This window comes from Gorilla gorilla, chromosome 4 (genome assembly GCF_029281585.2).
Source record: "Gorilla gorilla gorilla isolate KB3781 chromosome 4, NHGRI_mGorGor1-v2.1_pri, whole genome shotgun sequence".
In the NCBI taxonomy this organism is placed as follows: domain Eukaryota; kingdom Metazoa; phylum Chordata; class Mammalia; order Primates; family Hominidae; genus Gorilla; species Gorilla gorilla.
Genome location: NC_073228.2, coordinates 93,273,377 through 93,296,900, shown reverse-complemented (window position 1 = coordinate 93,296,900; position 23,524 = coordinate 93,273,377).

Here is a 23,524-nt window from a genome sequence, read left to right as displayed (position 1 = left end):
ATGCAAAAACCAAGGATGCCTTATTTAGAGCCCGCCTGAAATGTGCCTCTGAAATGTGATTTGAATTCACATCAGAGAAAGCTCATAACAGGACAGCTTTTGTCAACTAACATTTTCTTTGCACCAGCCATGTATGGTTAAGGAAGCAGAGCAATTTTATGCTAGAATACAAGGTTTGATTTGGGTCAGAGCTGCAGAGTGCAGGGAGCAGTAGCACAGGGTGACTGCTATTCTAACAAGCAGCTGTGTGACCTCAGGGAAAGCATTTCACCCAATAGAAAACATCTTCCCTCAACCATCAAAAGCAGATAACAACGCTCACCCTCCTTATCTCTAAGCAGTACAAGGGGGCTCAAATAACATATCAAAATTAGTAGCATCTTCATCTTTCCTCTTCATCTTTCTTATCCAGAGTTAATGGAACTTAGCATGCGTTATTGTATTTTAACATATTTATATGTCTATCTTCCCCACTCTTCCAACGCAGGTACTGTGACTTTTTTTTCTTTGTATTCCAATTACTGTGGGACCACAATACATGTTTGGAAATGTAATATCAAATAATTGAAATTCCTTTTAGAAAAGTGAAGCATCACATAAATACAAGGTGTTGGATATGATTTTGCATCAGTATTAACAAGAGTTAGTCTTAATATGAAAATCGCTTTACAAGACAGTCATTTCACTCTGAAGTGCACTGAGTTCTGAATTCATGGGATCTGCATTTCTCTCTGAATTCAGTACTATGACCATGGCTATCATCAACTAAGTCCTGACTTCCTCATTGATAGGTTCCCTACAAAACCAGTGATCTTTATACTTTACATTTCCCATCTCACATTGAATGAAGTACATTCCATAGTGTAATTGTGTGTTAAAAGTAATATGAATAATTTCCCCCAAAATAATTATTAAGCTGTAAACTTGCTAAATAAGGTTCAAAAATACATACACAAGATCATTACATTTAAAGGACAGTTTGCCAGCCTGGGCAACACGGCAAAACCCTGTCTCTACAAAGAATACAACAATTAGCTGGGCATGGTGGCAAATGCCTGTATTCCTAGCTATTCCTCGGGTGGCTGAGGTGGGAGAATTGCTTGAGCCTGGGAGGTCGAGGCTGCAATGAGCTGTGATGGCGCCACTACACTCCAGCCTGGGCAACAAAGTGAGACCTTGTCTCAAAAAATAAAAAAAAATTAAAGGACAGTGTGCACAAACATTTTCCATGGGCTCTTTATTCCCAAACAGTCAGGGAAAAAAAAAGAAAAAAGAAAAAAATCACATTTCCAACAAGAACTGTGACAAACATTAGAAAAATACTCTTCTTTTTATTCTTTCATCTACTTCAAAGACAACGTGGCTGTCTGTACTCTAGCATCACATATACATTAGTAATGATTTGTTTGTTTCTTTTTAGAAAAATAAAAATGATCTTTTATAGCTGGGTAGAAATTCCAAAGCCATTGACCAGAACCTAACAATTTCTCTAATTATCCAAGTAGTATATAAAAGAATATCATAGTAGAAGAAGACCAATAAGATAATTTTTGAAAGTCTATGAATGTAAATCAAATTATTCTATCTTGGTAATAGATAAAATTCCTTCAGTAAAACTGAACATTCTTTAGATTAAAAAATAAATTAAATAAAATGACATTTTTCATACCTTCAGTGCTTGGTATATAATGAGTAGTCAATAAATATAAAACAAATGATTAAACATCAATACAGTGATTGAGAAATATGGTAGAAAATAGACTTTGTCCCCAGTTCCACTTCTTGATGTATTATATAAAGTCCTAATTGAGTAGTTTAAGTTATTCATTTTCCTTCTCTTTTATTATGCTTTAGGTTCTGAGATACATGTACAGAACCTGCAGGTTTGTTACATAGGTTTGCATGTGCCATGGTGGTTTGCTGCACCCATTAACCTATTATATACATTATGTGTTTCTCCTAATGCTATCCCTCCCCTAGACTCCACTGCCTGACAGGCCCTGGTGTGTGATATTCCCCTCCCTGTGTCCATGTGTTCTCATTGTTCAGCTCCCACTTATGAGTGAGAACACGCGGTGTTTGGTTTTCTGTTCCTGTGTTAGTTTGCTGAGAATGATAGTTTCCAGCTTCATACATGTCCCTGCAAAGAACATGAACTCATCCATTTTTATGGCTGCATAGTATTCCATGGTATATATGTGACACATTTTCTTTATCCAGCCTATCATTGATGGCCATTTGGGTTGGTTCCAAGTCTTTGCTATTGTGAACAGTGCTGCAGTAAACACAAGTGTGCATGTGTCTTTATAGTAGAAAGACTTATAATCCTTTGGGTATATACTCTGTAATGGGATTGCTGGGTCAAATGGTATTTCTGGTTCTAGATCCTTGAGGGATCGCCACACTGTCTTGCACAATGGTTGAACTAATTCATACTCCCATCAACAGTGAAAAAGCACTCCTATTTCTCCACACCCTCTCCAGCATTTGTTGTTTCCTGACTTTTTAATGATCGCCATTCTAACTGGCGTGAGATGGTATCTCATTGTGGTTTTGATTTAGATTTCTCTAACGACCAGTGATGATGAGCTTTTTTCCATATGTTTGTTGGCTGCATAAATGTCTTCTTTTGAGAAGTGTTCATTCATATCATTTGCCCACTTTTTGATGGGATTGTTTTTTTCTTGTAAATTTGTTTAAGTTCTTTGTAGATTCTGGATATTAGCCCTTCATCAGATGGATGATTGCAAAAATTTTCTCCCATTCTGTAGGTTACCTGTTCACTCTGATGATAGTTTCTTTTGCTGTGCAGAGGCTCTTTAGTTTAATTAGATCCCAGTTGTCAATTTGGCTTTTGTTGCCATTGCTTTTGGTGTTTTAGTCATGAAGTCTTTGCCCATGTCTATGTCCTGAATGTTATCGCCTAGATTTTCTTCTAGGTTTTTTATGGTTTTAGGCCTTACATTTAAGTCTTTATTCCATCTTGAGTTAATTTTTGTATAAGGTGTAAGGAACCAGTTTCAGTTTTCTGCACATGGCTAGCCAGTTTTCCCAACATCATTGGTTAAATAGGGAATCGTTTCTCCATTGCTTGTTTTTGTCAGGTTTGTCAAAGAACAGATGGCTGTAGATGTGTGCTGTTATTTCTGAAGCCTCTTTTCTGTTCCATTGGTCTATATATCTGTTTTGGTACCAGTACTATGCTATTTTGGTTACTGTGGCCTTGTAGTATAGTTTGAAGTCAGGTAGTGTGATGCCTCCAGCTTTGGTCTTTTTGCTTAGGATTGTCTTGGCTATGAGGGCTCTTTTTTGGTCCCATATGAAATTTAGTTTTTTCTAATTCTGTGAAGAAAGTCATTGGTAACTTGATGGGGATAGCATTGAAAGTAATTTATAATTACTTTGGGCAGTATGGCCATTTTCACGACATTGATTCTTCCTACCAATGAGCATGGAATGTTTTTCCATTTGTTTGTGTCCTCTCTCATTTCCTTGAGCAGTGGTTTGTAGTTCTCCTTGAAGAGGTCCTTCAAATCCCTTGTAAGTTGTATTCCTAGGTATTTTATTCTCTTTGTAGCAATTGTGAACGGGCGTTCACTCATGATTTGGCTCCCTGTTGGCCTATTATTGGTGTATAGGAATGCTTGTGACTTTTGCACGTCAATTTTGTATGCTGAGACTTTGCTGAAGTTGCTTATCAGCATAAGGAGATTTTGGGCTGAGACAATGGGGTTTTCTAAATATACAATCTTGTCATCTGCAAACACAGCCACTTTGACTTCCTCTCTTCCTATTTGAATACCCTTTCTTTCTTTCTCTTGCCTGATTTCCCTGGCCAGAACTTCCAATACTATGTTGAATAGGAGTGGTGAGAGAGGACATCCTTGTCTTGTGCTGGTTTTCAAAGGGAATGCTTCCAGCTTTTGCCCATTCAGTATCATACTGGCTGTGGGTCTGTCATAAATAGCTCTTATTATTTTGACATATGTTCCATCAATACGTAGTTTTTTGACAGTTTTTAGCATGAAGGGGGGTTGAATTTTATTGAAGGCCTTTTCTGCATCTATTGAGATAATCATGTGGTTCTGTTTATGTGATGGATTACTTTTATTGATTTGCATATGTTGAACCAGCCTTGCATCCCAGGGATGAAGCTGACTTGACGGTGGTGGACAAGCTTTTTGATTTGCTGCTGTGGGCCTGACATAAATAGCTCTTATTATTTTGAGATATGTTCCATCAATACCTAGTTTTTTGAGAGTTTTTAGCATGAAGGGGGGTTGAATTTTATTGAAGGCCTTTTCTGCATCTACTGAGATAATCATGTGGTTCTGTTTATGTGATGGATTACTTTTATTGATTTGCATATGTTGAACCAGCCTTGCATCCCAGGGATGAAGCCAACTTAATGGTGGTGGATAAACTTTTTGATTTGCTGCTGGATTCGGTTTGCCAGTATTTTATTAAGGATTTTCATATCGAAGTTCATCAGGGATACTGGCCTGAAATTTTCTTTTTTTGTTGTTTTTGTTGTTTTCTGCCAGGTTTTGGTATCAGGATGGTGCTGACCTTAGAAAATGAGTTAGGGAGGAGTCCCTTTGTTTCTATTGTTTGGAATAGTTTCAGAAGGAATGGTACCAGCTCCTCTTTGTAACTCTGGTAGAATTCGGCTGTGAATCTTTTTTCGGTTGGTAGGCCATTAATTACTGCCTCAATTTCGGAACTTGTTATTGGTCTATTCAGGGATTTGACTTCTTCCTGGTTTAGTCTTCTGAGGGTGCATGTATCCAGGAATTTATTCCTCTCTTTTAGATTTTCCATTTTATTTGCGTAGAGGTGTTTATAGTATTCTCTGATCATAGTTTGTATTTCTGTCGTATCAGTGGTGATATCCCCTTTATCATTTTTCTATTGTGTCTGTTTGATTCTTCTTTCTTTTCTTCTCTATTAATCTGGCTAGTGGTCTATCTATTTTGTTAATCTAAAAAAAAACCAGATCCTGGATTAATTGATTTTTTGAAGGGTTTTTCATCTCTCTATCTCCTACAGTTCTGCTCTGATCTTAGTTATTTCTTCTCTTCGGCTAGCTTTTGAATTTGTTTGTCCTTGATTCTCTAGTTCTTTTAATTATGATGTTAGGGTGTTGATTTTATATCTTTCTTACTTTCTCCTTTGGGCGTTTAGTGCTATAAACTTCCCTCTAAACACTGCTTTAGCTGTGTCCCAGAGATTCTGGTGTGCTGTGTCTTTGTTCTCATTGGTTTCAAATAATTTATTTATTTCTGCCTTAATTTTGTTATTTACCAAGTAAATTCAGGAGCAGGTTGTTCAGTTTCCATGTAGTTGTGTGGTTTTGAGTGAGTTTCTTAATCCTAAGTTCTAATTTGATTGCACCGTGGTTTGACAGACTGTTTGTTACAATTTTCGATTTTTTGCATTTGCTGAGGAGTGTTTTACTTCCAATTTTGTGGTTGATTTTAGAATAAGTGTGATGTGGTGCTGAGAAGAATGTATATTCTGTTGATTTGGGGTGGAGAGTTCTGTAGATGTCTATTAGGTCCGCTTGGTCCAGAGTTGAGTCCAAGTCCTGAATATCCTTGTTAACTTTCTGTCTCGTTGATCTATTATTGACAGTGGGGTGCTAAAGTCTCACACTATTATTGTGTGGGAGTCTAAGTCTCTTCATAGGTCTCTAAGAACTTGCTGTTTTGTAGGTCTCTAAGAATTTGATCCTGTCATTATGATGCTAATTGTTTATTTTGCCTGTTAGTTGATGCAGTTTCTTCATAGTGTCGATGGTCTTTACAATTTGGTATGTTTTTGCAGTGGCTGGTACCAGTTTTTCCTTTCCATATTTAGTGCCTCCTTCAGGAGCACTTATAAGGCAGGCCTGGTGATGACAAAATCTCTCAGCCTTTGCTTGTCTGTAAAGAATTTTATTTCTTCTTCGCTTATGAAGCTTAGTTTGGCTGGATAGCAAATTCTGGGTTTAAAATTCTATTTTTTTTTAAGAATGTTGAATATTGGCCCCCATTGTCTTCTCACTTGTAGGGTTTCTGCAGGGAGATCTGCTGTTAGTCTGATGGACTTCCTTTGTGAGTAACCCGACCTTTCTCTCTGGCTGCCCTGAGCATTTTTTCCTTCATTTCAACCTTGGTGAATCTGACGATTATGTGTCTTGGGGTTGCTCTTCTTGAGGAGTATTTTTGTGGTGTTTTCTGTACTTTCTGAATTTGTATGTTGGCCTATCTTGCTAGATCGGGGAAGTTCTCCTGGATAATATCCTGAAGAGCGTTTTCCAATTTGATTATATTCTCCCCATCACTTTCAGGTACACTAATCAAATGTAGGTTTGGTCTTTTCACACAATCCCATATTTCCTGGAGGCTTTGTTCATTCATTTTCATTCTTTCTTCTCTAATTTTGTCTTCACACTTTATTTCATTAAGTTGATCTTCAATCTCTGATATCCTTTCTTCTGCTTGATCAATTCAGCTATTGATACTTGTGTATGCTTCATAAAATTCTCATGCTTTCATGTTTTTCAGCTCCATCAGGTCATTTATGTTCTTCTCTAAACTGCTTATTCTAGTTAGCAATTCCTGTAACTTTTTTTCAAGGTTCTTAGCTTCCTTGCATTGGGTTAGAACATGCTCCTTTAGCTCAGAGGAGTTTGTTATTACCCAGCTTCTGAAGTCTACTTCCATCAATTTGTCAAATTCATTCTCTATCCAGTTTTGTTCCCTTGCTGGTGAGGAGCTGTGATCCTTTCGAAGAGAAGAGGCATTCTGGTTTTTGGAATTTTCAGCCTTTTTGCGCTGGTTTGTCCTCATCTTCATGGATTTATCTACCTTAGGTCTTTGATGTTGGTAACCTTCAGATGGGATTTCTGTGGGGACGTCCTTTTTGTTGATGTTGATGCTATTCCTTTCTGTTTGTCAATTTTCTTTCTAATAGGCCTCTGTGCTGTAGGTCTGCTGGAGTTTGCTGGAGGTCCACTCTAGACCCTGTTTGCCAAGGTATCACCAGCGGAGGCTGTAGAACAGCAAAGATTGCTGCCTGTTCCTTCCTCTGGAAGCTTTGTCCTAGAGGGGCACCTGTCAGATGCTAGCCGGAGCTCTCCTGTATGAGGTGTCTATCAACCCCTACTGCAGCTGTCTCCCAGTCAGGAGGCAGAGGTTCAGGGACCCACTTGAGGAAGCAGTCTGTCCCTTAGCAGAGCTTGAGTGCTGTTCTGGGAAATCTGCTGCTTTTTTCTGAGCCAGCAGGCAGGAACATTTAAGTCCCCTGAAGCTGCGCCCACAGTCGCCCCTTCTCCCAGGTGTTCTGTCCCAGGTAGATGGGAGTTTGATCTATCAGCCCATGACTGGGGCTGCTGCCTTTCTTTCAGAGATGCCCTTCGCAGAGAGGAGGAATCCAGAGATGCAGTCTGGCTACAGCGGCTTTGCAGAGCTGTGGTGGGCTCCACCCAGTTCAAACTTCCAGGTGGCTTTGTTTACACTGTGAGGGGAGAACCACCTACTCAAGCCTCAGTAATGGTGGACACCCCTCCCCCCACCAAGCTTGAGCATCCCAGGTTGACTACAGACTGCTGTGCTGGCAGCAAGAATTTCAAGCCAGTGGATCTTAGCTTGCTGGGCTCTGTGGGGGTGGGATCCACTGAGCTAGACTACTTGGTTCCCTGGCTTCAGCCCCCTTTCCAGGGAAGTAACTGGTTCTGTCTCACTGGCATTCCAGGTGCCACTGGGGTACAAAAAAAAAAACTCCTGCAGCCAGCTCGGTGTCTGCCCAAGTGGCCACCCACTTTTGTGCTTGAAACCCAGGGCCCTGGAGTCGTAGGCACCCGAGGGAATCTCCTAGTCTGTGGGTTTGCAAAGACCATGGGAAAAGTGTACTATCTGGGCCAGAGTGCATCGTTCCTCAAGGCATAGTCCCTCATGGCTTCCCTTGGCTAGGGGAAGGAGTTCCCTGACCCCTTGTGCTTTCCAGATGAGGTGATGCCCCACCTTGCTTCTGCTCGACCTCCGTGGGCTGCACCCACTGTCTAACCAGTCCGAATGAGATGAGCCAGGTACCTCAGTTGGAAATACAGAAATCACCTGCCTTCTGCATTGATTTCACTGGGAGATGCAGACTGGAGCTGTTCCTATTTGGCCATCTTGCCAGCCCCTCATTTTCCTTTTTTATCTTTTTTTATGTGATCTAATATTCATCATATTTCATCAGGAGTTCTTTGCTTTACCATTTTGTAAGTGAGAAACTGAAGGAAAAATTCAAGTGACTTGCACAGGATCAAATAGTAAATCTATGACAGAGTTGCCAATGCACTGTAATTCAGTGATAGAATCTTCATTATCACTTCAGACCACTGTAATGTTTTATTCAGTCTCCTAAAAATTCTCATCCCACTGGAAATACATATATATAAGACTTTAAAGCTGATACATTAGTTATGATGGGAAAAATATGTAATTTCAATTATACTTCATGGAATCATATTGCTTCTCCATTAGAGGGTCAATTTTTTAAAAGAAACTTTTAGAATTAATGTTGAAAATAAGAGAAATTGGAATGTGGATAATAAAATAATACTATTTTATAAAAGCTATTTGTTTTGAAGTTCCCCAAACTCACATACAATTACTTGGTAGTCACTGGCATTCCTTGTTACTTTAGAAAAAAAAAAGCCAACAGAGTGGAGAAGAACAACTGGTAAGCAAATAAGATGAGCAAGAAAGAGAAGAGTTGACCCAGCTCACTAAAATTCCCAAAATATGAGTGTTCCAAACTTTTGGCATCGAGGATTTCTATCCTTAAATATTCTCCACCATAGGTCCTGTATTTTGAAAGATCTACTTAATGACACAAACTACACTTAAGTTTTTTAAAAACATTAAATTTAAAGCATTGAATTAGTCTAATTCCCATCCAAAGCAAAGACCATAGTTATCTCCATTGCCTAATCAAGAGTAAATCTATACATACTTCTTCTTAGACTTACTGAAGTAATATAAAAACTTCAACCACTACCACCCGCTCACTCTAGGATCTGTAAGGACTCGCATTGTGAACAATTACATTAGGAAAGCTAGTATTTGCTCCACACCCCATAATTCTCTCTTATTTTGAATACTCATGACATGAAGAGTCACTGATGAATTCACCTCTTCTCTTTTTGGCACTCGACCTATCAAGTCTTGCTGAATCTACCCCCAAAGAATATCTCCACTTTGGCCATTTCTCTCTATCCTCTCTTATCTTTTCTGTTCAAGGCACCATTATCCTTTTCATGGACCACTGTAAGATCCTCCAACCAATGCTCCCTGTCTCCATCTTCGTCTCCCTAAAATTCATTCTCCACACAGAATTTGGAACTTCCTTTTTAATATGTAAATAAGATAATGTTTCTTTCTCACTTATTTGAAGTTCTTCGGTGTTTTTTTTTTAATTGAATTTAAAAGAAATCCCAGACTCCTTACCATAGCCTATAAGATGTCATAACAATCAAATCCATTCCTTCTCCAACAACTTCCTTTCAAATCATTGTTTTCCTAGACACTGGGCATCAGTCTTACTGTATTCCTTTATTTTCCTCAAAAAAGTCAAACACGTTCTTTGCATTTGCTATCACCTCCACCTGGAATTCCCTTCTCTCAGATCATTCCATGGCTGACTCCTTCTCAACATTCATATCTTAGTTCAAATGGCACCTATTCACAGAGAACTTCCTTGATGGCTTGACCTGTCACAACCTTTTCAAACATCTTCTATCCTATTATTTACCATGTCATTTCATTTTTATTAGCATTTTTATCACTATGTGAATTCATCACATTCATTTTATTCATTTGCTTGTCAATATTCTTCCATCAGAATGTAAGGTTTCTGACAATGGGGACTCGCACACAGTAGGCATTTAATAAACATCTGTTGAACAGATGAATGAGTGTTATAATCTAATTTTAAATTAAACCTATTGAGAAATATATCTGATCTCCTCCATTAGATGTGTTTATTTATTAGTAATGTTCACCTTTGTACTCTTTTTCATGCATGTGATAGATAATCAATTCTTTGAATGAGAAAATGAAAAAAATTCATAAATTGTTTTAATTCCATCAAAGACTTCTGTGCTAGACAGAATGATAAAAACTTGGTTTGGGGAACAGAGTTTGTAAATGGAAGACTAAGAAGAAAAATAAGAATCAGTCCTTGATTTCCAGTTGAAGAAACGCATGGAAACAACTATAATACCAAATAAGGTGAAGTGAGTGCAACTGGAGAGGGAGACTAATATTAGGGAAGGCAACTGTGAATATGGGCTGCAGTCTGAGGCATGTGCAGGGATACAATGGCAAATAAAGCTGAAGCAGAAAAGATTTGAGTGGCATGTTAATTTTTCAAAAAATAGGAAACTCTTAAAGAAGAATAAATGATAAATTTTCCATCTGTTTAGATGTAATTTCCTCCAAAAAGCTTCTTCTTATCCTCAAGGTATTGATTAGGGGACCCCATAGCCCTTCTTATTTCCCCTTTAGTGAATCTGCTCTGATGAGTTGTAATTGCCAGTTTGCCAGTTTGATTTCTCCATCATCTTTAAGCTCCAAGAAGGCAGTACTGTGAATATCTTAGTCATCGTTTTATCCTCAGCATCTGGCAAGGTACCTATATCATAAAAAGTGCTCCATAAATGGTTTTAGAAAGAAAGAAGACACAAGGAAAGGAAGGTGAGGAGTCAAGAAAAGAGAAGGGTGGAAGGGAATACAACATGGTGGGGAAAGAGCAAGGCAGCCTCCTCCCTCCTCAACACCACCCCTCCCACCAAGCAGTGTGGTGAGCGGCACCTACTCTGCAGTTCACCATTTGAAAAGCTTGATATGGCTCTTCAAGTTAGCACATTTGGCAAAATAAACTATTAGAAGAATATTAAATGCAACATATTCATAGTTATAAAAAATAAAGCCAGTTTCAATAGTTGTATTTATAGGTTATATCTTTTGTAGGCTTTAATTGAATAAACTCTTAAAATATTTCTCCAGATTTCAAAAGCATTTGTTAGTCATTGATTTAATATATTCTCATACATGTGTTCAATATTTAGGCAATTTACTATTTTTATCTTAATTAAGACTTGTCTTTTTAATTTGCAGCAAGCTAAATCACACGTGTTGTCATAGAACTCTAAACTTCTTTGTTTGATAGGGTGTGACCTTACCTTAAAAGTATTCTTTATGAAGACATTTGAAAATATATATACATATAGTGCCTCACTTAAAATTATTCATATATTTAACACTTGAATCAAAAGCAGGAAGTGGTATAAGAGAAGTATTAATTCAATTTAGTGTGTACTTCAGTTTTTTATTTGACATTGGAACAAAGTCATTCAGAAAAACTCAACTGAGTCTGTACACAAAATAGCCTGCCTTGTCCTTCTCTAACAAGGAGCCTATCCTGAACTTCAGTTTCACCATTTGTTTTGGAAGAAGATGTAACGCACAGCTAGAATGGCTCCTTAGACAACACAAGAGTGAGCAATCAGAGTTATAAATCCAGATCTACCAGAGGTTTCCTATTCAACAAATCAATTATTTCATTCGTATCAGTTTCTTTAGGTTTAAAATGAATCTTTTAAGTGAAAATGATCAACAAATAATTGAAATAAGTATATAAAAACAATTTGCTTATGATATTAGCACACCCACTTTTAAGTGGCATTCACTTTTAATTTAGAGTAATGTGAACCAATTGATCATTTGTCTGCCAATTAATTGTGTTCATTGCACAAAATGTATCACAGTCACTTAAGAATGTTTAAAACAATATTAGGGTGCTCCCTGCCCTCAAAAATCAAAATATCATTTCCAGAGAGGTCTCACAATATATCTAGATACACTGAGGTATGTCTAGGCCATTCAATTTTTGGATCCTGAAAATATAGCCAGCCTTCTTAGAAGAAAAGCCTACACTATACTTCCTGCTTCTTAATAAAATAAATTAATCTTGAGCAAAGTGCTTATACACTTAATTTATTTGACTTACTGCATTGGGGAAGAAAGGCAGCAGTACAGAATACAGTGAGCATAGAATTTTGATTCTGAACTACTGGTTTTGAGTCCTGGGTCCACATTTACTACCTGTGCAATTTCGGAAAGCCCATTTCCTTTCTCTGAACCTCAGGTTTACTGTCAGCATGCAAGGATAATAATACACATACTTACATAACATATCTTAACAGTTTGCAGTGAAAATACTCTAAAAAGCTGTGTAGAGTGCTATATAAATTCTCATCATTATATTTCCATAGTCTTTAAAATGCATTCTTTATTATGGAAAGTGTTTCGAACCTTCCAGATTCAAGTAAGGTGAATGTTTTTGACAAGCTTTCCAATCTGGTGCTAGGTTACCTGCACATAGACCTAAACAAAGTCATATTGCACAGCCTCCATATACTGAGTGTTTTCCTTGACATTGACAAATTTCTGGTTGCCACAGTGTACAGAAGATGAATGCACATGGGCAAAATAAGAACAGAATAAAAGCAACTTAACTTTGGATAATGTCTAGCAGGCCCTAAACATGATGGTTGAATGAATCTTTTCTATGGCTAAAATGAAGGCCTTTTTGGTCAAGGCTTTCATGGGAAGACAATCTATCAGGTCGTTTTTTCCCCAGATTAGTTTTTAATCCAATTTCCCTGACTACTTCCTAATAAATGAGGGAGGTTTTGCATCAATGTCTCTGCAGCCTCATATCAAGCCAGACTTTGCAGTACAATCAGCTATTATAGGCCATATTTTCCTCTTAAAATTCAACTATACATATCTATCAGTGCTACCAGCAACCTGCCTTAATAACTTCATTAACTAGTCCAACATGTAGTAGTCCAAACATGTAGTAGTCTTTTATGTTATCTTAAATCTCTTTCTTTATCCCCACATGCAAAAAAAATTATGTTTGTGAGATAAATCTTTGAGCATACTTTCTCCAAGCAGATTTTGGAATTCTCCTAAAATAAAAATATGAAGAGCCATGGAAGATGATTGGGATAGCTAAGAGACCAGAGTTGGCATCAGCGAATGCCAACTAATATAATTTTTATGGAGCAAATATATTCTTTTGCTGTTTTGAAAATGAATTACAGAAACTGAAATTTAATTCCTTTTTAGGCAATTTTTGTAACTCTAATGAATTTATGAAAGACATTTAGCAAAGAGGACTGAAAAATAGAGCTATCTGACATCTAGGACTTTCCTGCCTTAATACCAGTTCCTGGGTCCGCTGCTCTGCTCTCATTTACCATGTGCATCTTATTTGGTCTGCTGTATGAGTGTGGCCTTTTTCTTACTTAGAAATGAAATCAGCTATACTGCCTTAGCGGTGTCCCTCCCACCATTAGTGTCTATCTTACACAGCTTCGTCTTGTTATGGTTCTAGCGGTTCTGCGTATTTCTTTCTCAAAAATTGTTAAAAAGGAATAGAGGTTTAGCAGACTGTGGCAATGGAAAAACAGCCTGAGAATTACAAGGGCAGAAGTTGAACAACACTGTATGTTGTTTTTATGAAAATACAAATTGCTGAGAACAATTTATAAAAGGCAGATATATCTTAAATAGAGAAGTCCTAACATTGTAACTTTAAATTTTGGCAGTTGTGCATAGTTCATTATAACTTTAATATTCAATTATATTAATGGTAGGTGATTTCCATATTCATCAGATTCCATATGTAGTCTGAAAGACCTGTATATATGAAGAATGGAAATAAATCTTCCTAGCTGTTGGCAAAAAATAGTGCTTTGTTCCTGTTATATTATTGCCCATGTTGGTGGCAGTGGTGAGGTAATTTTTGGGGGGAGATTTGTTTTTTCATCAGAAGTAAGTATGCAGCAAAATTAGATGTAAAACTGAATTCCAAATATACTCTCTTCTTTACAGATTGTAATAACTTCTTGGTTATTTTTCAAGATGTGTACTTACATACCATTGATATTTTAAATAATATGAAAATTAAATTAAGAAGTAAGGTCAATACAAGAGGCAAACTACATGCACAAGAGCCAATAAAAATCTTTATGTATTTCTTTGCAGAATAAGCCATATGAAAAACATAATCATCATTTATATTACACATATTTATATTTCATATGGTTCTTACAGCAACATCAATAATCCTATAAAGAAAATAAAGTTTCAGACATATCATTTGTCCTCAAAAAATAGTTGCTGTTAAATGAATGGATTGAAGGGTGTATGAATGCCTGTAATTTAAAAAATGAGGCCAGGTACAGTGACTCACGCCTGTAACCCCAGCACTTTGAGATACCAAGGCAGGTGGATCACCTGAGGTCAGGAGTTCGAGATCAGCCTGGTAAACATGGTGAAACCCAGTCTCTACTTAAAAAAAAAAAAAAAGATACAAAAATTAGCCAGGCATGGTGGTGGGTGCCTGTAATTCCAGCTATTCAGGCGGCTGAGGCAGGAGAATCACTTGAACCCGGGAGGCGGAGGTTGCAGTGAGCCAGGATTGCACCACTGCACCCCATCCTAGGCAACAAGAGCGAAACTCCACATCAAAATAAATAAATAAATAAATAAATAAAGTTTATTTGCAAACTATTCTGACAAGGGACCAGTACTCAAAATATATAAGGAACTCAAACTACTCAACAGCATAAAACAAAACAAAACAAAACAAAAACCCTTTAAAAAGTGGGCAAAGGCATGAATAAACATTTCTCAAAGCAAGACATACAAATGGCCAATGGATATATGAAAAAATGCTCAACATCACTAACCATCAGAGAAATGCAAGACAAAAGCATGATGAGATATCCTCTTACTTCAGGTAGAATGTCTATTATCAAAAAGGCAAAAAATAAAAGATGCTGGTGAGGATGTGGAGACATGGAAACTTCTATACACTGTTGGTGGGAATGTAAATTAGTGCAGCCATTATAGAAAATAGTATGAGGATTTCTCAAAATACTAAAAATGAAGCTACCATATGATGCAGCAATCCCACTATTGGGTATATATTCAAAGGAAAGGACATCAGCATATCAAAAGGATACCCATCATGTTTACTGCAGCACTATTCACAATAGCAAAAATATGAAATCAACCTAAGTGTCCATCAAGGGATCAACTGATAAAGAAAATGTGGTATATATAGACAATAGAATACTATTCAGCCATAAGAAAGAATGAAATCCTGTCATTTGCAGCAACATGGATGGAACTAGAGGTCTTTATGTTAAATCAAACAAGCCAGAAACAGAGAAAACAAATATTGCATGTTCTCACTCACATGTAGGAGCTAAATAAAAAGTTGATCTCATGGAGGTAGAGAATAAAATGACAGATATCATAGGCTGGGAAGACTTTGGAGGAGTAATGAAGAGAAGTCGGTTAATGGGTACAAACATACAATTTGATAGAAAGAATAAGTTATCATGTTTGATAGCAGAGTAGGGTAATTATAGTTAACAATAATGTATTGTATATTTCAAAATAGCTACAAGAGAGACCTTGAAATGTTCCCAACATATAGAAATGACAAATTCTTGAGGTGATTGTGATGGTCATTACACATTCTATGTCTGTAACAAAACATCACGTGCACTCCATCAATATGTACAAATATTATGTAACAATCAATCAATAAGAAAATGGGCCGGGCATGGTGGCTCATGCCGGTAATCCCGGCACTTTGGGAGGCCAAGGCGGGCAGATCACCTGAGGTCAGGAGTTCGAGACCAGCCTGACCAACATGGAGAAACCCTGTCTCTACTAATAATACAAAAGTTAGCTGGGCTTGGTGGTGCCTGCCTGTAATCCCAACTACTTGGGAGGCTGGGGCACGAGAATTGTTTGAACTCGGGAGGTGGAAGGTTACGGTGAGCCAAGATCATGCCATTGCACTCCAACCTGAGCAAAAAGAGTGAAACTCCGTCTCAAAAAAAAAAAAAAAGAAAGAAAGAAAAGAAAGAAAGAAAGAAAAGAAAGAAAACGAAGCTCAAAGAAATTATTAAGTAAGTAACTCACCAGAGATGGCACACTAAAAAATTTTAAGATCCTGACCTTGAACACAGGCATTTTGACTCCAGTTTTACTGTGCTTTTGACCTCCCTATGATTGATTCCCTTTTCAACAACTGACATTGACCTTTATCCACTTTCTCCCTACTTTGGATCTAAGATATCTGAGGCAAGTAAAGTCCAAAGCAACTTACAGACTTACCTACCACATGTGAATGTTAATTGATAGCATTTGCTTCTTTGTCTCTGGTCAAACCTGGACTTGGGAAGACATACAGGAAAGAGATGTATAGAGAACTGTACAGTCAAATCAGAGTAGGAGAGTGAAAAACAGGGAGTGCTTTCTAATTTAAGAACAGAGTGAAAGAAAAATCCTGTACTCACCTTCAATTCATGCTGGGGATTCCAGTAAAAGCAATGACAGCATTGACAATCCTGATCTTCTCGCTTAAAGAACATAAAAGTTTGGTTATCTTTTCCAAACTCATAGTTCTCAACCAGAAAGACCTAATCAGTTAAGAGGGTGGGTAGAACATAATTTGTTTCAGATTGCATTTAATTATTATTAAATATTATTATACACTGAAGTTAACAAATGATTTAACTTAGGCAAAAGTTAGTCAATTCAAGCTTATCTTTATCATAAAGCCACTCTTTATGTGCTTCCCAGTGTTGCTTCCTAAGACTTCGAGATCAGATTGAGTAATTATTCAGACTATGTGAATTGCTTAGAATCCAAATTTTATGTGGATGTGTCTATGGCAAAGTTAAAGGATTGAAAACACTCTCCTAGATAGTTATTGATAGGCAGGAAAGTGATTCTATAACCTGCCAAAATATTTGTACATATTTCCTAAGACCTGTAAAAAGAGTAAATAGGCACTTGCAAGAGCCACTGATTTCCCAAAGGATAAGAAAATGGGAAAGAAGCAACATTTACATAAACTTAGTTGCTCTGGACAATTACCCCTATGGATCAAGGGGGATTATTCTTGTATAATCATCTTGCTGGCTATTGGTTGGCATTTAAGATTAAGGTAAACATGAGTAGCTGGGAAAAAATGATGCAGCATATGAGTTCCAAGTATATTAATTCCATCTTTGTCAGTGTTTCTTATGTATGTTTGGAAAGTGATGGTATTTTTTTACCTAGTCAAATAAAAAACGGTTTTCCTTAGACAAGGAATTTCATCATTTCTGAACTTTTACAAATGTGTGTTCTACCTATCATTTTCATATGCTTCCTTAACCAGCAAATGATGTGGTAAAATTGTGGGTAGCAGCAGCATGAAGAACAGAACCATTTTAATTTCTCCCATCTGGCATATTAGCATTAATAAAAGATGTTTAAAAAGAGAAGGCTTGAAAGGCTTTCACCTCTTGATTTAACAAGATAATAAGGAAAGCTTGCAATCTGCCACTAAATATAACTGATAAGAATGAGTATAATGTGATGATCACCAAGATTAACCTTTGAGACAATTTGTAAAACCCTGCTGATTACAATACAATCATGTTAAGACTAGCACTAAAACTGTTGTTGCTACTTTTTAGTACAAATAAAATAGGAAAAATCCCATTTGTAGAAATACAGATTACATAGATTAATAGAACAAAAATTGGGAAGTTACCTACACCTGCCTTATCTGTAAACCAACCATAGTGGATCTCCCTCTCAATGGTGTTTGTGGATTTAATATTTCAACTGAATGATTATATTGCTGGTTTAGACTAAGTGCAGCATAACACTGATTATATGTTTCTATATTTATCTGTTTCACCTAGTTTTGTTGTTATCACATTACAGTCCCCTTCACTAACACCTCATTAATATTTTCCCATTTATCCTGGGTTTTTGATAGGACAGGGGAAGAATTTACTTACCCAGGCAGTTTCTCAATTAAAATGGGATTTGGGGAACCTATTCTTCTTAACTGGAAAATTACCTGAGTGGTTTGTCCAAGCTTTTCGTAGCTTCTCTGGCTGACATTTTTGACCACAACTACAGTTCAAAAGAATACTATAGCTGAAAACTACATATAACAATAAAATGAAGAAATCACAAGGGAGTTTAACACAAATGATTTCTTTGTTCAACTTATTCTTGACCATGCATCAGGTAAGGTATTTCAGATGGTTATCTTACAGGGTAAACAGGCAGTCTGGGAATAAAAATTTGCTTACAAACCATTCTTGTTTCTACTAAAACCAATTTATAATAGGGTTGATGAGGTCATCTACTTATCCTGATATCAAAAAGTACCTAGAAATACAAAGACTGGCCTGCTTACATAAGACATACTTATATTATTCACTACCTTAAATGAATGCAGAGTTTTTGTCTTGGTTTAGCTTGTTTATTCAAGACAAAATTTGGTAGTATAAAGTTTAGAGCTTAGAACTGAATGAGTGATGTTCCTAAGGTATTCTTAATGCAAATTTGAACTATTTGTAGTCAGAGGAATTTATTTATATAATGAATCAATAAGCCTGTTAGTTTAGCTTTTGCACATATGGTATCCAATCCTGAAAGCCCCCTTTGTATTACAAAGACACAAATAAACTGGTAGCAATCACAATGAATGTATACATGCTACTTTATCATCACTACTATATATCTTGTTTAATTTCACAACTGAAAGCTTAATGTCCAATGGAAAAAGAAGTGCAGATTGGAAGACAATAGACAATAATGAGAATTCTGTGTGCAGAATGAGGCTGTATGTGGACCATAGGAGAAATGAAAAACCCATGGTAACCATGAGAGATTTTTATTTTTATACAGACTCAATTAATCAAAATCATTTGGCTAGGATTTTTTAAAATAGACGAATCAAACTCCAAAAATTCCTACTCAGTATTTAAGGCTATAAGAATTGTACTTCAACCACTGAAAAGTAGAAGAAAATAAACAATCTAAGTCTTCATTCATTCCTCACATAGGGGAAACAGGGAATTAGATCTTGCATAGTATCTAACAGACCCATAATTTTTCCTCTATTATGTTCAGTATTATTTCCAGTAATTGCAAAAGTAAGTACATTTCTTGTTTCTTCTAAAAGTCTAAAGGTCATTTAAAGTTGAGTTTCAAAGGCATAGAATGAATTATATGTACTGATAGGAATGCGTACTATATTTTTGATGAAAAGATTTATATGTATCCTAAAAATCTTTTTTCTTTCATTCAATTTTTGATTAATTAGACTGATAAATATGCTAAATAGTACATTATTACCACTTTCATTAAAAGAAAAATAATTGTATGTCTTTTAAAAACATGGAATTAAATTGGATAAGTAGTATTGATTAATTTTTTAAAGTTCAAAGATATGAACAAATACACCACTTTCTGTATTTCAAAGACTTTTAAAAAATAATGGAAAAATAAATTTTTAAAAAAATTACGCCTAAGCTATGTATTTTGCAAAGTAAAAAATACTTGATTCAAAGTCTAACCAAAAGGAGTTAAAAAACAAAACAAAACAAAAGCCTCCAGTGGGAAATTATTTTCCAAGATCTGTCCTCAAGGCAAGTTTTTTCTGGAAAATTTGGAATTCTCCAGATGGTGAATTTTCCAAGAACTATAAATAACATTAACACACTGTCTATAATAGGGATAAATCATAAAGGTAAATTCTTTGTTTAATAAAACCACAGGACTTGTATGTTGATTACACTGCTTGAATGGCTTTGATTTTGTTGAGAAAAAGCTGGCCTGATGAGTTCAGTGTTTCCACTTCTATTTCTCCAGCCAAGGGATATGGATGAATCACTAACAATTCATCACCACTACTGGGAAAGTAATGCAAAGCATATTTCACATTAATTCCATATTGGTAGTATCACCTTTAGGTATGAAAGGTGATACAAATAATTCTCTTCATATTGAATACATTTCTAAGTGACAATTAACAAAACATTAACCCTATCAAAATAGAAAGCCAACATATTATCTCTAAATAAAAAGCATTAAGTAGCATTGAAAAAATTTATTTGCGTCAGATCTTGGTTTTTAAATTCCAAAATAGGGGAGAAACCAAATACCCTTGCAGTAAGGCTGATTCCAGAGTTGGGGTAAGGAAAATACAAGATAAGCCTGGATCATCTTGTAGTAATAGAACAGAAAACAAAGAATTGTGGGGTGTGCCAGAAGAACACAGGAGCCATCCTGACAGAGCCCCCAAAGGCTGAAGCTGAAATAATTTGAGCATCAAATAAATAATGGAATATTGGTTTATAGCCCAAAGTATAAAATATATACCTCTGTGCCCATACTGATGTAAATAAATGCTTTAATAATCAAATAAGTGAGAAGAAAAGACAAATTCTTAGCTAGGAATTCCATATAGTATATGTAGATTTTCCCCTTCAGGAGGTAGAGCCTGATTCTCTTCCTACTGAGTATGGACTAGAATTAGTGACTTATTTCTAATGAATAGAGCATAGAATGAGAAAAATAGTAACTTTACAGTGAAGAAACCAAGCAAACACTACCTTAATAAACAGTGAAAATTAACATCATTGGTGATTCCATGGGGATGTCATGTATCTTTCATATGACGTTAATAATAAGGCCACTTTGCCTTTGTAATATTCATTAGAAAATTCGTAACTCTAGTCTAATAATGATAAAAACATTGGAGAAACCCAGATTTGGGGGCATTCTATTGGATACCTGGCCAGTACCCCTCAAGATTCTCAAGATAATGAAAAACATGATTGAGAAATTGACATAGATCAGAGGAAACTGGGGACACATGACAACTAGACACAATATTATTATTCTCATTGGATCCTGAAACATTAATGAAAAACTTGATGACATGTAAGTAGTATGGAGTTTAGTTCACAGCAATATACTAATGTTGGTTCCTTAATTTTGAGAAATGTACTATGGTAATGTAAGATATTAACAATAGCGAAAATTAGTTGAAGGGTATACTGGAACTCTATTATCTTTCCAACTTTTCTATAATTCCAAAATTATTCTAAAATTTAAAATTAATTTAAAAGCAATTGGCATAAACAGTGATCCCAGAAAGAAACTCTCGCATACATGGTCAAACAATTTTTTTTTCAAAAGGTGCCAAGATCATTCATTCAATGGGAAAAGGACAGTTGGTTCAATACTGATGTTGGTAAAACTGGATATCTGCAAGCAAATGAATGAAGTTGGGCCCTGACTTTATGCCATATATAAAAATTAACCCAAATAGATGAAATACCTAAACATAAGAGTTAAAACTACAAAGCTTCATAATACTGGATTGGGCAATGCTTTCTTAATATTACTCAAAAAGCATAGGCAACAAGAAAAAAATAGATAAATTGAACTTAACCAAAATTTTTTAAAATTTGTGCATCAAAAGATGCAACCAACAGAAATAAAAGGCAACCCATGGAATGATAGAAAATATTTACCAATCATACATCTTATAAGGAATGGATATCCAAAATGTAAAATAACTCTTAAACTTAGTAACAACAAAAACAAATAATCCAGTCTAAAAATGGGCAAAGGACTTGAATAGACATTTTTCCAAAGAAAATATGCAAATGGCCAATAAACACATGATTATTGCTAATTATTAGTGAAATGCAAATAAAAAATACATAAGATACCACTGTACACCCATTAGGATTCCCAATATTAAAAAAAATAAAGAAAGTAACAAGTATTGGCAAGGATATGTAGAAACTGGAATTCTTGTACATTGCTAGTGGGAATATTAAATGGTGTAGCCACTATGGAAAACAGCGTGACAATTGCTAAAAAAAAAAAAATTAAACACAGAATTACTATATGATTTAGCAATTCCCTTTTGGGTATATATCCCAAAGAAATTAAAGACTCAAACAGATATTTGTATACTCATGCTTAACAGTGATGTAATTCACAATGGACAAAAGGTGGAAGCAACTCAAGTGTCTACTGATGGATGAATGGATAAACAAAATATGGTCTATACAATACACACAATGGAATATTACCCAGTCTTTAAAAAGAAGGACATACTGACACATGCTACAACATGGGTGAACCTTGACCACACTGTGCTAAGTACAATGAGCTATCACTAAAGGACAAATATTGTATGATTCCACTTATGTGGTGTATCTGGATAGTCAAATTCACAGCGACAGAAAATAGAATGGTAGTTGCCAGGGGTTACAGGAAAGGAAAGAATGGGGAGGTAACGTTTAATGAGTATGGAGTTTCTGTTGGAGAAGATGAAAAAGTTCTGGAGGTAGATGATGGTGATTGTTGCAATAACAACTTGCATGTGCTTAATGCCAAAGGACTGTATACTTAAAGATTGCTAAAATGGTAAATTTTATGTTTTATATATATTTTACCACAATAAAATTTTAAAAACCAATTATCATAACAGGTTCATTTTTTTCTTTATCTTGTCAGATAGATAAATAGATAGATAGAGAGACATTAAAAATGTTTCCAGAGACAGGGATCAGTTCGCTGAATGTAACAAATGGAAATTAGAAACTGGATCATAAAACCAGTCATTATTAGAAAGTTAAAAATTACAAAACCAGGTAAAGATAAATTATTTAAACATGTGAGACATTTAGCAACAGATATATTAAACTTTGTTAGGTTATTCAATTTAGGAGAAGCCAATAGAGATTAATGAGGGCTAACACATTATTAACTATTTTTTAAAACAATAGGATATCACACATTACTTTTCTTGATACCAGTCAAAATAACAAAAATGTAACAAAAATTAAAAATGGAGATAAAAAATAAAGTATTCTTTCATGTAAGTAAAAATAATCAGTTAAACACTGTGTTGAGATTAATGTTTAAAATAGAGCATTAATGGAAATAATAAACTAGCTTGAAGAAAACATCTGGAAAAAACTAACAATTTTTTTACTTTTTCTTTCCTCCTGAGGATATTTTCTTGTTTTCTTAATGTGATTTCCCCCCTTTATACCCTCTCTCACTCAAATCCCATCTTGCTCATTGTTTCCCTAGTCAGTCAATTAATAAAAGCCAATAAATCAGTTAATAAGAGATTTTGTCTATCAGGTTTGACAATGGCATGTCTTTAGAACACGAAAATTGAAGGAAAGAGTTATTCATTCACTCACTGCTCATTTATCATATACATTTTAAGGGCCTAATTATTTAAAAGGTTGTTCTTGATACTGTACTCTAATCAAATATTTTGTTTCTTATCTTTTTTGTCATATGGTGTAAGCCTTTCCTTTGTTATTATTAGTCCTGCTTTTTTCCTCTTTTCCAAGTACGAGGCCATTTTTTCAAAGCTTACCAAAATTCCTTCAGATGTATCATTTCTTCATAACAACTATAAATCTTGCATGTCAGAGCCAGCACATAGTAAGTGTTCTGTAATTGTGTTCAATGAATGAAAATTGGTGAATCTTGATGCCCTCTCAACATCAGTTGTATGTAGAATGCTAGCTGCACTCTTCTGGGTTATAAAAACTTCAAATGTA